Below are 11,545 nucleotides of genomic sequence, written 5' to 3' on the forward strand. Positions count from 1 at the left end.
GAAAAACGAAAAAACTTTGAGCTGTACGGACGGTATGCAAAGCACACCATCCAAGTGCACATCTTTGGGTGCAAGGGGCTGCTTGGGCGCACAAAGGGTGCTGCCAGCAGCTAGCCGCGCGCACAAGTGTGTGTCAAATCTTCAAAAAATTATAACTAATTCAAATAAAATCGAAATTGAGTTCTGTAAAAAAAATAATTGCTTATTTTTTTCCAAACTATCCAATAAAAATAATTCCAGAAACGAAAATTCAATTATTTTTCATAAAATTTCACAAGCATCAATCAATCATCATATAACACACAGATCAACATGAAACCATCCAAATCAACACATATCATCGTTTTAATTCATATTTCATGAAAGTAAATCATTACCATGGCTCTGATACTAGTTGTTGGAAATATTTTACCAGGATCTAGATTTACTACCATGTATGTTTCATTAACATCCTAATATGAATTCTAAAACAATGAAAGAAACACATATAAAGTTTAGGAAACCTTACATTGGGTGCAGCAGAATATTATGACTCCTTCCATTCAGATCTCTAGCCCTTAATTCCTTTCTGTAGCAGAGCATAATCAAGATCTGAATCTGGATCTCTTTCTCTCCTTCCTTTGATGCTGATTCTCCTTCTTGTTGTTTGGATTCTCCTACAGTCTTACACACTATGATTGAGATATCACTTGATGTGTGTGGGCACTACTCTATCACTCAAGGAATTTTCGAAATTTGAAGAGAAGAAAAAAGAGAGGAAAGTGGTTATGGCTTTCTCTGAAAGAAACAATGTGCAAAGTCATGAGTTTGCTGAAGCCAATACTTTCTATTTATAGAATGTCATCTAGGTTTAGGTTAGAATTGTATGGCATTAAAATAATGGAAAAATAAATGGTAAACCCTTTGCATAGTGGGCGGCCATATAACGAAATTGAGCCTCACTTTGTAACTTTCCCATTTTGTTATTTTTCATTCCCATTTTCTCAAAAATACCAATTTTCCAATTTAACCACTTAAATGTCAATTCTAATTATTTAATAACTTAAAAATAATTATTAAATAATATTATCATTTAATATATTTATTAATTTAGACATATAAAGTCTCTTAATTAATAAATAAAGCTAGAATCTCTTTTCTTTACAATTTCGCCCTTGCTTAGTGAAAATTCATAAAGTAGACATAGTTTAACTTTAGAATTATAATTGATTAATTAAAATCAATTAACTCAGTCTTACAAGCACTATGGTCTCAACTAGTATGGGGACCATGGGCCTATATAAACCGAGCTTCCAATAAGTTGAACCGAATTTACCAAGTAAATTCCCTAACTTATTAATTCCTTATTGAATCCACACTTAGAACTTGGAATTGCACTCTCAGTCATATAGAACGCTCTATATGTTCCACGATATAGATACGCTATTAGTTATTCATTGTTATAATCCTAATTTGATCAATGACCCTTTAATAGATGATCTCCATTGAATAGGCACTAAGTTACCGCTACACCTTCATTGTATTTTATTCTTAAAACACTTAGCTCCGTATAAATGATATTTCAGCGAAGTGAAATGAGATCTCCACCATTTATCTCTGTTTAGTCAAGCTCGAAGGATATCATCGTTTCACTTCTAAATTCCTATAGAAGTTATAGACTCCATATTTATGTTAGCGCTCCCACTCAATTATACTATCATGTTCCCAAAATGTACGTATCACCCTGACCCAAAAGTAGGCTTAACTAACAAATCAAAGAACATGTATAATACTCTTGAGATCGAACCTAAACATATCAAGATTAAGATCATTTGATCTAGGATCAACGGGTGATATTGAATTGAATAGATATTACGGTAAATTTCAATATATCTAATCAAAGTTCAATATCGGTCCCTTCCGATGTATACTCCATACATCCGATACTGGTAAACTTTGCCAATGCCCTAGAAAGGACATAACACTTATCCAAGGTGTAAGAATGCCTATCGCTGATTATCATGTCAGTCTAAATCCAGTGAACTGACAAATTAGGGAATAAACTTTCGAACATATAATTAAGATTATATTTCATTGTGCTGACAACACTATAATCTTTAATAAATTCATATGTTCTGGACTTAAATAGAATTCATATATTATATATATAATAATGAAATAAATCATGTGAACCATGCAACATAAAATGTTATTTCTGATCTTTATTAATAAGTAAATCTTATTATATTGAAATGGGTTTTATTTAGGGCATAAAACCTAACAATTTTAAGATGCTCGAATGATGTGATAGCTATCCTTAGTTTATTTTTTGACCTTGGGAAAGTTCTCTTGGCTATTTTACTTAATATGCATGGGTGATACCCAGTGATCACTAGTGACAACTAGGTGACACTCGGGTGATCACTAGTGCACATGGGTGTCAGTAGACTTGTGCGTGACACATGTACATGAGATATTGACTTGCAGAAGCATCCAAATCTTATTTTAGGGGAAAAATAAGACTATTGTTCAGAGTAGAACTGCTATTTGAAGGACAGAACATTGAGCCTAAGGCCTATGTCAATCTGGGCACACTGGCGGCTACTGATGCTTGGGGACTAACTAACTACTAGAACGATATTTTTTCTTGATTCCAAGTCTCATATCTTGTTTTTGGAGCAAAACAAGAAGATGCCTGAGACATAATTGCCATCGGATTGACAGAACCACTAGAAGTGTGGCTACATCAACCTGTGTGCCTGTGACTGGGGAGATGTCAACCTGGGCACCCAACTCTTCATCTAGAGCCTTGGTGGCTTCGTTTTCTTCTCGAAAGTACTTGTATCTTCCTCGTGGGCAAAAATAAGGAAAATGTCTGGGAGACTTCTCTGGAATGACGTCCTAGGGTGCCCCGGGTTGAAATATGTCAACCTGGGCACCTAAGATGCCCTAGAGGCCTACATTGGGCGCCCAAGATGTCCTGGGGGCCTGCACTGGGCACCCAAGTGATGGTCCACATCTCCAAAATTATTCTAGTTGATGTTCAATATTCTTTTTGATGAAAAGTGCTCCATAGATTTCATTTTTGTCAAATTTGCACGGGCAGAACTTGGTGAAACGAAATCAGTGCCCAAGTTAAAATATCAACATGGGCATCCATAGTTGTATATGATCCTTCAGGATGTCGTTGATGCAATATCATGTCCTTGCATTTTTCCTTGAGGGATTTGAGGACTTAAGCTCCAAGTATGTCTTTAGAAACCTAAACCCTAGCCACGGTGCGCCCAAATCGATTATATGTCAACATGGGTGTCCATTAGGGCTTTTAGGGGCTCGGATGCCATTTCTCATAGACTTATCTTCAAAGTTTGAAACTTGACTGAGGCATGTCTCTCATGTATCCTTGGACAATGGCTAAGCGAATTGCTCCTAGGAAGTTGCTGGGAACTAAAATTGATGCAAGACGGTGCACAAGATGTACACCTAGGTGGAGTGTAGCACACTGCACGAGGTTAAATCACTGTATACACATTTAATGCGGCATGGGAAAGAGCATTCAATACCTTACGCTGAACAGATGTACTCAAAAATAAACCCACAATTCCCTAATTTTACGATGCTCTATACATCAGTTGATGGCTACTTAATGAGCTATCAAATCATAAGTAAGAGATAAGTCATATCTCACCAAATACCTATAGTCAGCCCAAATACATCATAAAAAGTAAGCAATCATACCCTATGATAAAATTTAGGAAATTGTGCAAAGCATGGCTCATACAATTACGACAATGATGGCCTTTTACCACCATTATGAGCCTATAAATATCTCAATGATGTATAGAAGAATAGTGTAAAGACCGCATATGGTTAATGCTTTGAATTATTAAATAATTAAGGTTTATGTATGAAATTAATTAATAATTATGAAAGGTATATTTTGGAAATAAATTTAATATCATTTATGCTATTTAATGTAAATTACCCAATTTCTGTGTTTGTGTTCGAAAGCTGTGGGAAGCGACGTTGGGCCTTTAGAGAGTCATATGTTGTAACTCTAGAATAGTAGTGGGGTGTTATAGTTAAATTTTAGAGGCGTTAGAATTTTCGGGGTTTGTTATTTGACCAAATTACCCTTAGGAGTTTATAGTAAATTATTTAGCTTGAAGGGCAAGGAGGTCTTTTGGCAAATGTTTATTTTGTCTTATTTGGGATTATTTTTAAGGCTGAGTATAAGCTTATTTAAAAAAAAAAAAGAAAGAAAAGGAAAAAGGGAAATTGGGCATTTTTCTTAAGCTAGAAGAAACTTAGAGGAAAGGTGCATCTCCTCTCTTCTCTCTCTTTCTCTTTCGATTCTCTTGGGCAGCAGCTAGGATTGGGGATTTTGAGTTTGAATCAAAGGATTTTAGTGATTCTTAGAAGCTTTAATCCAAGGTAACTCTTCTTTATTAATTTTCTTAATCTAGGTTAGATTTTACATGTGAAATTACATTCTAGGTTGCTGTGTGTTTTGAAAGGATTTAAATTTAGTATTCTGGAAATGATTTGAAGTTGTTTAAGCTTAATTGAATTGAATCTATAGGTTGAATTGAGGTTTTGGCAAGGATTGAGTTTGAGAACTCAATCCTAGCTCTCTAATGGTGGATTAAGATTCTATGTGATTTTATAAGTTCTGTTGCTTGGGATTGGTTCATATCAGTGTGTACAGGTATACTGGAAGTTTTTAGAAGATTTGGGTTTGATTTGATTAAAGGGGAAGAATTTTTGGGTTCCCAGCTCAGAATCGGAATTACGGTTCCTGGGGCCCTGTTGCAACCGGTCGACCGGTTGGTGCCAGCAACCGGATTTTCGGTTGGCAACCAGTTTGCCGGTTGAGGCTTTTTCCCGAGCCCTAGTTTTTCCCATTTTTGAGTAATTTAGGGTATTGGCATCCTAATTATCGATAGGGTTAATCTTAGTTTCTATTTTAAATCCCCGATAAGTGTTTTAGCGAGTCTCTCATCAAAGTTTGAATAATATGGTTTAGGGCCCTGTAAAACGTCGAGCTGCGTTTCCACTCATGCTGACCGGCACACTTGAGCACGGAACGAGGTAAGATAGCATAAGAATATATATATAGATATATATGAATATATGTTTGTTTTTCATGTTTGCACTACTAGCTCTAGTTTAAATGTGATTTATAGAGTGTTAGTATAGTGTTGTTTATAATTGTGGTTACGGTGTTACCAACACGAGTACCAAGGGTACGTCGTGTTCGTGGTACAACACTTAGTAATTCCCGGGAGTACAGTTAGGGCTCTACCAACACAAGTACAGAGTTGGTACTTTAGTGCATTTGGTACAGTAGTCGTACTTCCCTTAAGAACGTTCTTAACCATTTGGTGAGCTTGGTTATTGAGCTCAGGGCGGCTTAATCATAAAGCCGGCATTGCAATATTTTTATATATTTCTTGCATATCTTACTGAGTCTGTTGACTCATCAGTTTGCTACCTGGTGTAGGTAAAGGAAAAGCAAAGCTGGAGGAACAGTGAGGCAGAACTCGGCAATGATTGTACATATCGCGGCAGTGCAACCTGGAGAGTTTCGGTCTTTTAGTATTTTGGAGTCTGTATTTTGGAGTTGCATTTTAGCGAGTTAATTTTAAAAAAAAATGTTGTATGTACATATTAAAAAAATACTTTTAACCTGTATTTTGATACTCGGGATCCCGACCTATATAGTTATAAGGATATAATATATTAAAGTTAATCTTCCAAGTTTAGTAAATATAAAATACGGGCGTTACAGTTTGGTATCAGAGCCACCAGGTTGTCCACTGAAGACCGTCAAGATATGTACAATCAAGGCCAGTGTCGAGTTTAACTCACGGTTCTGTAAGCTTTATTTCTTTTTGCAAACTGTTTTAAGATATGTTGTATATATATGATTAAATAAGATGCTATAACCCTAATTGCGGTCTTAAAAATATTTTGACCACTGTCTGACCTACGTGCCTTGTGGGTTCGCAGGCTAAGTCCTAATTAATGGACGACCAGCGAAACGTTAGAAGGCAGGGTGAGTTGGTTGAGACTGGAGATGGTCGGGGTGGTAGAAATCCCTAAAACCCCCGTGGACGCGGTAGAGGCCGCGGTCGTGTTCCGAGAGGTGGACAGGAGAATCCACCTCAGGCCCCGGTTGATTGGGAACAAAGGTTTGCTGAGATGCAAACTAGAATTGAGCAACAAGAAGAAGAGATCCGGCGACTTAGGCAACGGGATGCTCCTGTTCAGTTTCCCCCGCGACCGCCTGCTGCGGTTCCTGCAGCCCCTGCGGTGCCAGCTGAGCAACATGTTGCTGGTAACCGTATGGAGCCTTTATACGAGAGATTCAGAAAGCAAGCACCTCCAGTATTTCTGGGAGGCCCTGATGTTTTAAAGGCTGAACAGTGGTTGACCGTTATCGAAAGAATATTGAATTTCATGGGAGTGGTCGGAAATGACAGAGTGGCATGTGCCACGTTTCAATTTCAAGAGGATGCCCTGATTTGGTGGGAGATGGTATCCCTCACCAGAGATGTTACCAGAATGACCTGGGAGGAATTCCGGGATTTATTCAATGCCAAATATTATAATGAGGCGGTCCGCAGTGCAAAGCGGAAGGAGTTTGTTGAGTTGGTTCAAGGTGAGGGTATGTCGGTAACTGAATATACAACCAAGTTTGATCGCTTGGCCAAGCTAGCCTCCGGAATTGTACCAACAGACTTCAGCAAGAAAGAAAAATATTTGGCTGGATTGAATGCCAAGATCAGGCATGATCTGGTTATTACAACGAACGATACCACAGCTTATGCAGAAATGGTTGACAAGGCTCTTCGAGCTGAAGGAGCAATGAAATTTTTGCAAGAAACCCGAGAGTCTCCTGGTGTTGGTGGGATTACTATTCTCCCTATGTCTGGTCCTGAAAAAGAGAGTGGGGGTTCTACCTTTGATCAGAAGAAAAGAACTTTCCCATCTTCGGGAAGTTCAGGGCAAAGAAAAAGGTTTCGAGGAAACCAGAACAAAGGAGGACGTCAGACTTATTCCTATCCTGAGTGCCCGCGTTGTAAGAAGCATCACCCCGGGACTTGTAACCGGAGGGCCTGTTTTCAGTGTGGTTCGGTGGGACATCTCAGGAAAGACTGTCCTCAGTTAAAGAAAGAGGAACCAAAGCCTGAAGCTAAACCTGCGCTTGCCCCTGCTCGTGTCTTTGCTATAACTCAGGCTGATGCTGCTGCCAGTCCTTCAGTAGTTACAGGTCAGCTTCTAATCAACGGTTTTGTTTATACTGTTTTATTTGATTCGGGTGCTACTCGATCTTATGTATCATCAAGACTCCTTGATCAGTTTGATAGACCTAGTGATATTCTTGAGACGGGGTTTGGAACCCTGTTGCCTACTGGAGAATTAATTATTTCAAGAAAGTGGGTTAGATCAGTGTTAATTAGAATTGAAGATAGAGAATTGAATGCTGATCTTGTGGAGTTACCATTGGCTGAATTTGATATTATACTTGGTATGGACTTTTTGTCCAAATACTCTGCTAGTATTGATTGTAAACGGAAAATGGTGACTTTTGAACCGGAGAATGAGGAACCTTTTGTTTTTGTTGGTTCGGTCCAAGGTTCTCGTGTTCCAAGAATCTCAGCGTTGAAAGCTAGGGATTTGTTACGTAATGGATGTGTTGGGTTCCTAGCAGTGGTAGTGGATTCCAGTAAACCTGTGTTACTTGGACCTGAAGAGGTTAAAGTGGTTAAGGAATTCCTGGATGTGTTTCCAGAGGAATTGCCTGGATTACCACCTCAGCGGGAGATAGATTTCATCATTGATTTAATTCCTGGAGCAGAACCTGTTTCAAAAGCACCCTACCGAATGGCACCTGCTGAACTAAAAGAACTGAAGATACAACTCCAAGGGATGTTGGATCTAGGGTTCACTCGGCCTAGTGTGTCACCTTGGGGAGCCCCAGTGCTATTTGTGAAGAAGAAAGATGGAACTCTTCGGATGTGTATCGATTATCGCGAGCTGAATAAGTTAACCATTAAGAATAAATATCCTCTGCCCAGAATTGACGATTTATTTGATCAACTTCAGGGAAAAACGGTATTCTCTAAGATTGACTTGAGGTCTGGATATCATCAGTTGAGAATTCGAGAAGAGGATATTTCGAAGACAGCCTTTCGAACCAGGTATGGTCATTACGAGTTCCTGGTTATGTCTTTTGGGTTAACGAATGCTCCGGCAGCCTTTATGGATCTCATGAATAGGGTATTCAAGGATTTCCTCGACAATTTTGTAATTGTATTTATCGATGACATTCTTGTGTACTCTCGGTCAGAAGCAGAACATGAGCAACATCTTCGAATGGTTCTACAGCGACTTAGAGATCATAAACTCTACGCAAAATTCAAAAAGTGTGAGTTCTGGTTGTCACAAGTGTCCTTTCTGGGGCATATTGTTGGGAAAGACGGGATTATGGTTGATCCAGCGAAGATTGAGGCGGTGAAGAATTGGCCTAGACCTAAAACAGTCACTGAAATTCGAAGTTTTCTCGGTTTAGCGGGTTATTATCGACGTTTTGTGGAAGGATTTTCCAAAATTGCAATGCCGTTATCCGAGTTAACTAGGAAGAACCAGCGATTTATATGGTCAGATAAGTGTGAAAAGAGTTTTCAACAGCTGAAGCAACGGTTGATTACAGCTCCTGTTCTAGCCTTGCCATCTGATCAAGAAAAGTTTGTGGTGTATTGTGACGCATCAAGGCAGGGTTTATGATGTGTGTTAATGCAAGCAGATAAAGTCATAGCTTATGCTTCTCGCCAATTGAAAGATTATGAGCAGCGTTACCCAACTCACGACCTAGAACTTGCAGCAGTGGTGTTCGCCTTGAAAATTTGGCGACATTACTTATATGGTGAAAGGTGTGAGATCTATACTGACCACAAGAGTCTCAAGTATTTCTTCACTCAGAAGGATCTGAACATGAGACATAGAAGGTGGTTAGAGTTGGGAAAAGACTATGACTGTGAAATCCTGTATCATCCTGGAAAGGCAAATGTTGTAGCTGATGCCTTAAGCCGAAAGGGACCCGATCAGATATCCAACATGGTCATGATTTCCTCTCAGTTAGCCTCGGAGATGACTGAGGCAAATATTGAGTTAGTGACTGAAAAGTTACTTAATCTGACACTTCAGTCGGATTTGTTAGAAAGAATCAAAATGGCCCAATTAGAAGATTCTGAATTGGTTAAGACTCGAGAAGAGGTCTTAGCAGGCAAAGCTAAGGACTTCTCAATTTCTGACAATGGGATACTGTTGTTTAAAGCACGGGTGTGTGTCCCTGATATCAATGAACTTAAGAAGGAAATTCTGGAAGAAGCTCATACTACCCCTTACTCATTGCATCCAGGAACCACCAAAATGTATCAAGACTTGAAACCTTATTTTTGGTGGTATGGGATGAAGAGGGATGTAGTGGACTACGTCACTAAATGCTTAACCTGTCAGCAAATCAAAGCTGAGCATCAACGGCCGGCAGGATTACTTCAGCCATTAACACTTCCAGAATGGAAGTGGGAAGACATTGCAATGGACTTTGTGATTGGCTTGCCTAGAACCACAGGAATGTACGACTCAGTTTGGGTTGTGGTGGATCGCTTTACAAAGTCAGCACATTTCTTACCTGTTAAGGTAACCTATACAGTGGATCAGTATGCTGATTTGTATGTGAAAGAAATTGTTCGTCTTCATGGAGTACCGAAGTCAATCGTTTCAGATAGAGACCCTAAATTTACATCAAAGTTTTGGGTGAGTTTACAAAAGGCTATGGGAACTAATTTGAAATTCAGCACAGCCATTCATCCTCAAACAGATGGGCAATCTGAACGAACTATTCAGATACTTGAAGATTTGTTACGAGCTTGTGTTATGGACTTTGGAGGGTCATGGAGTAAGTATTTGCCTCTAATTGAATTCTCCTATAATAATAGCTATCAAAGTACCATAGGAATGGCTCCCTATGAGCTGCTCTATGGCAGAAAATGTCGTTCCCCAATTCATTGGGACGAAACAGGAGAACGGAAATACTTAGGCCCTGAATTGGTCCAGAAGACAAATGAAGCAATAGACAAAATCAAAGTTCGAATGCTTGCTTCTCAAAGCAGGCAGAAAAGTTATGCAGATCCCAAGCGACGGGATGTTACATTCCAACCTGGTGATCATGTCTTTCTACGAGTATCTCCAATGAAAGGGATCAGACGCTTTGGAAAGAGAGGCAAGTTGAGCCCTAGGTTTATTGGACCTTTTGAAATTCTGGAAAAAGTTGGACCAGTTGCTTATCGGTTGGCATTACCTCCATCATTGTCAGCTGTACATAACGTATTTCATGTTTCCATGCTGAGAAAGTATGTATCCGATCCAACGCATGTTTTAAGTTATGAGATGTTGGAGTTGCAACCTGACCTATCTTATAATGAGCAACCAGTGCAAATTCTAGATCGGAAGGAAAGGGTCCTTCGAACTAAAACCATATCATTGGTTAAAGTACTTTGGAGAAATAGTAAAGTGGAAGAAGCCACTTGGGAACTGGAATCTGATATGAGGACTCAGCATCCTGAATTGTTCAGGTAGATTTCGGGGGCGAAATCCTTTTAACGGGGGGATAATTGTAAAGACCGCATATGGTTAATGCTTTGAATTATTAAATAATTAAGGTTTATGTATGAAATTAATTAATAATTATGAAAGGTATATTTTGGAAATAAATTTAATATCATTTATGCTATTTAATGTAAATTACCCAATTTCTGTGTTTGTGTTCGGAAGCTGTAAGAAGCGACGTTGGGCCTTTAGAGAGTCATATGTTGTAATTCTAGAATAGTAGTGGGGTGTTATAGTTAAATTTTAGAGGCGTTAGAATTTTTGGGGTTTGTTATTTGACCAAATTACCCTTAGGAGTTTATAGTAAATTATTTAGCTTGAAGGGCAAGGAGGTCTTTTGGCAAATGTTTATTTTGTCTTATTTGGGATTATTTTTAAGGCTGAGTATAAGCTTTTAAAAAAAAAAAGAAAGAAAAGGAAAAAGGGAAATTGGGCATTTTTCTTAAGCTAGAAGAAACTTAGAGGAAAGGTGCATCTCCTCTCTTCTCTCTCTTTCTCTTTCGATTCTCTTGGGCAGCAGCTAGGATTGGGGATTTTGAGTTTGAATCAAAGGATTTTAGTGATTCTTAGAAGCTTTAATCCAAGGTAACTCTTCTTTATTAATTTTCTTAATCTAGGTTAGGTTTTACATGTGAAATTAGATTCTAGGTTGCTGTGTGTTTTGAAAGGATTTAATTTAGTATTCTGGAAATGATTTGAAGTTGTTTAAGCTTAATTGAATTGAATCTATAGGTTGAATTGAGGTTTTGGCAAGGATTGAGTTTGAGAACTCAATCCTAGCTCTCTAATGGTGGATTAAGATTCTATGTGATTTTATAAGTTCTGTTGCTTGGGATTGGTTCATATCAGTGTGTACAGGTATACTGGAAGTTTTTAGAAGATTTGGGTT

The sequence above is a fragment of the Cannabis sativa genome, chromosome X, assembly GCF_029168945.1.
Source record: "Cannabis sativa cultivar Pink pepper isolate KNU-18-1 chromosome X, ASM2916894v1, whole genome shotgun sequence".
Taxonomy (NCBI): domain Eukaryota; kingdom Viridiplantae; phylum Streptophyta; class Magnoliopsida; order Rosales; family Cannabaceae; genus Cannabis; species Cannabis sativa.